Raw genomic sequence first — 4,821 nt, 5'->3', positions numbered from 1 at the left:
GAACAGCTGGTAGTTTCGAACTGCTGACCTTGAGGTTAGCAGCTCAATTCATAACCACTACGCTACCAGAGTTCCTAGTTCTAGATATATAATATGTACAATAATATATGTTATATATAATATATATATGTTAGTTCTGTTTCTCTGGAGAACTCTGATAATAGTAAGTAAGCATATAAAAATTGTTCTTAATTGTTTCATTTTCTAGTCAGTTTCTGGCCTTTTTTTAAAAAAAATACACCGTCTAATTATAAAGCAAGCAAACAAACAAAAAACAGCAACTGGGACCAAGCACCAAATAAGTACTCTCATTTATATATATATATATATAAAGAAAGTACTCTCATTATTATATATAGAGAAAGAAAGAAAAAGGAAGACAAATTTGTTTTAAGGAAATGATTCACATGCTTATAGGGACTGGCAAGTCTGAAATCCATAGGCTAGGTGGCAGGTTAGAAATCCATGCAGGATTTCCATTTCCTGAGGCAGAATTCTTTCTTTTCCGGGACACCTCAGAGGCATCTATTTGTATGATGCCCACCCACATTATTGAGGGTAATCTTCCTTACTTAAAGTCAAGTCATTGTAAAAGTTTATCACATCTACAAAATAACTCCACAGCAACATTTGGATTAGTGTTTGACTAGACAACTGGGCACTATAGCCTAGCCCAGGTGACACATAAAATTAACCATCACAATCACCATCAATTTCAACAGATGTGCTCTCTATTGTAGCTTCTAATAGGTTGTCAGGATCAGTGAAGCTATGGAGATTGCAAAAAAAGTAGGGGTTTTCCCTAGGTGAAAATTGACTCCTGGAAATTCAGTCGCTAGCATCAAAGTAAAGGGAGATCTATGAGAATACAATCAATTCTTGTGGAAGCAGATTTTTAAACTTGTCAATAAAATGGAAATGAGAATGTCAAAGTAATGGAGGCAGCACCAGTCTTTTTTTCCTCTCTTCCTTTCAACAGTTTCTGTGCAGATCCACATTTCTATTCCGCCACTTTACTGTCTGGCAGGAGTTCTAGCATCTGAAGATAAATCACCGCGAAAGGATTCTCTTCATTCTAAACACTGACTGATTCTGCAGCTACAGGAAGAGAGCCAGGGTGTCTCCACACTTCCTTGCTTGCCACTGCCTCAAACCCAACTAAAATAACCCTTCCCAGGGAGTGAGTTAGTTGGAAAAAGATGTTTTGCATCAAAGCAGGGTAGATCTGATCCCAGCTAGTTCCATATCAGAACCACCTGCTTAGATATTATGCCCAAGGTGGGCTCTGTGGAATGATAATTATTCAAAGAATGTAATATGGAGATGTCTACTTAACAACTACTACTTTGTGTTCTCAAAATCTCTTATTTTCTTGATAAGAAACAGGCAAGAGACAGTATAGGAAATTAAAAGTTAACTAGACTTATTGCTTGGGCTAAGACCCACATCTATGTATTAAATGTCTCCTAGTATGTCACCTCCTGCTTTAAAAAAAAAAAAAAAAGCCATGGTTAATGAATCATCTATTAAAATTTCACTACTCTGGTAGTGTAGTCGGGCTGCTAACTTCAGGGTCAGCAGTTCAAAACTACCAGTCATTCCACGGGTACAGATGAGGCTTTCTGCTCCAGTAAAGATTTACAGCCTTGGAAACCCTATATAGAGTTGTTATGAGTCAGAACCAACTCCACAGCACATAACCACCACCACCAGTCTTAAACCAAACATAAGATCACTTCCACTATCACATCAATAGACTCAAAGATGGGATGGGACAGGGAGAGAAACTGAGGTGATGGGAAGAACTTCTGTCGTCTCTCATACTCCAGGACATCAACTGGCTACAGAAATGAAAAATCTCTGAAAATATTTACATTCCTAACTTGTCTACTGTAACATTCTCCCTTTCTGGTTTTAAAAACAAAGAATTGCTTCTCATTACACAGGGGTGACATCCCAAGTAGAAAAGATGAATTTTCAAGATGTCTGGTTTTAGTGTGTGCTTGAAGGCAGATTCACCATTACAGCCACGTGTATAGGAGCAGATGAGGCTTTATAGAGAGTTATAGCTTCGGAAACCTGATAGCGGATCACTAAGGGTCAGAATGACTTGACAGCACACAGCAGTCGCGGTACTGGCAGAGGGTAGAATTTGGACAACCCATGGGAATATATTTAAGGTTATGGAGCAGTGTCTCTGCTGTGAGGTAAGACTCAACCTGCTTGTCTTTACCTCAAAGGATTATGCTAGGATACAGTAAGATATTTAAAACTTGAGTATTTTAGAAGGAAGCAGTTCAACAAACACCGAGTGTTTTAATGTGTAAACAACTTGAGGCATCAAAGTAATATAGGGATTGATGCTGAAGGCAGACACCAAGAGAAACAAAAATGCCTCAGCTATCATTTTAAAAAGTAACTTTTTTATGATTATAATAACAACACCTGTTTATTGTGGAGGGATACAGAAATGTATAAGGAATTGCTGGGTCATGTGGTAATTCTACGTTTTACTTTTTGAGAAATCTTTTTAAAAATGAACATACATATAATAATATGATACAAATGTAGCATCACCTTGCATATACAGACAGTATTTTTAAACTTTTACTTTGGAAATCATTTCAAACTCACAAAAAATTTCAAAAAAAAAAATAATAAAAGGAATACCCTTTACCCAGTTAAGCTTATAATACTCATAATATGAACATTCCTTAAAGACTTACAAACACCCACCTCAACAATGGAAGATCAAACTAATTTCTTACCTTTCAGGAGGTCCGTTCTGATCCTAAGGGAAATGAAGATCATCAGCTTTACATTTGACAAATTAAATGCTTTGTTTCATCTCAGTGATTATAATCCCCTCCCTGCAGCAATGGTTATCCTACTTCCTCCCTATGACTTTCCTTTTACATCTTATATTTCACAAATGAATGAAGCAAATATATTTGATGTGCACACACAAAACAAAAAAAATGATATAGTCATTTAAATATCCTAAGGGCATATTCTGCAAGCCAGCCTAGCCTCTTGCCTGCAGGCACACAGCCTTACTCAGTCCACAGGCTTAGAGCCCATAGCTGCTCCATCTCTCCATGCCATTGCTCTGACACTGTCTCTGCTGTCACCGCTTCTCTAGGTAGGATCTCATGCTCCACTCATACTCTTCTTTCTTGACGGTCCTGGGATCCTCTCTTCCTGAAAAGAAAGTTATACATCTTCTATAATTACATTCGTGACAATCACAATTAATACTGCTAACAATTACTCACAATTGAGTCGTAAAATCCTGTCAGCATTATCCCCCATCCTCTTTCACCAGATCCATCTGGAGAAGAGGAAAACTATTCAGTGTGGAATCTACCTTACCGCCCTCATTCTGAAACTAACAAACACACTCATGAAATCTTGTTATCTAGTCACTTCATTCCTTTATAGCCCCCCACTTTTTGATAGTCAATGATAGTGCACTGAGGAAACAAGCTTGTTCCTTGATATGAAGAATCCTTCTATCCCAGTTCAAATTTTGAGCAACTTCATCCATAAGCAAAGGTCCAGTTCATCAAATGGTAGCAATTTACAATTGCTTACAATATCAAGCATCTTTATCTTCATCTGGTTGAGTTCTGGTCAGCTAACCATCCAAGCTAGGTCAAATGGGCAGCTGCAAGTTTGGGAGTTCACACATGCCTCCCTGAACCAGCTGGCTGCTTCACTCTCAACTCTTGCCCCCAGTGGCTATGTCAGTGGCTGTGGGCTCAAGAATTTACACGTCTCCCTAAACTTCAAACCAGCCAAGCCTTTCAGAAAGCATTTTTTTTCAGGAAGCATTTTAATGCATCATGGTCTCAATCTGGAAAGAAGAGTACCAGGAAACAGCCAATATTCTAGTCCGGTATCCAGCAAGTCCAGTGAGCTACTGGATCAATAGACAACCTTGATTTGGAGGACTGTCTAAACTTTGATTATTTTTCAAATCAGCTGGGAGAGAACTGATGGAATAAGTGGCATGGTGTCCAGTTATGTTCAAATGAACATATAACATAATTAAAGGATATCTGAAACAATGTCAGGATGGCATTACAAGTCACACATGAAATATCAGCCTTCATGAAAACCCTCAGATGATGTCAAAGCTAGATTCAGGGTAATGCTTGAATACAGTGGCATCATTAGACACTTAGCTGTGCTAGACCTTGCACCAGGGAAGTTTCCAAATTTATACAAATGCAGCCAATTACTGGACCAAAACCTACTCTCCATTACAGGGTGCATTTTCTGCTCTGAAGAGGACTTTAGAGGCAGTCGTCACAGTACCAACGCTAAGGGGGTGCTTCAGCTCAACAGATTATAAAATCATGGAACATCAGGGGTCTCATGAATTCTGATGTCACCCACATCCTAGCCATGGTTGAAATTTCAGAATTTTAACATTAAACTAACATCTAAAAAAAAAATTCAAACTTATAACAATGCTTATAGTTAACATTTGACTCCATTTGCTTTATCATTCTCTCTCCTTATATATAGGAGTCCTGGTATGGCTCTGTGCGTTAATACGCTGGACTACTGCAAAGTCATTTGAATTTGGCAAGGTTGGCAGTTCAGGCTCACCAGCTGCTGCTCCTCAGAAATGCTATACTGGGTCCCCATGGGTCGGAACCTACTTGATGGCAGTTAAGAACAACAACTACAACAAATCCATATATATATATATATATATATGTTGTTGTTGTTGTTGTTAGGTGCCATTGAGTCAGTACAGACCCATAGCAACTTCATGCACAACAGAACGAAACACTGACCAATCCTGGGCCA

Source organism: Chrysochloris asiatica, unplaced genomic scaffold, assembly GCF_000296735.1.
Source record: "Chrysochloris asiatica unplaced genomic scaffold, ChrAsi1.0 scaffold00050, whole genome shotgun sequence".
Lineage (NCBI taxonomy): Eukaryota > Metazoa > Chordata > Mammalia > Afrosoricida > Chrysochloridae > Chrysochloris > Chrysochloris asiatica.
This window is presented reverse-complemented; position numbering follows the sequence as displayed.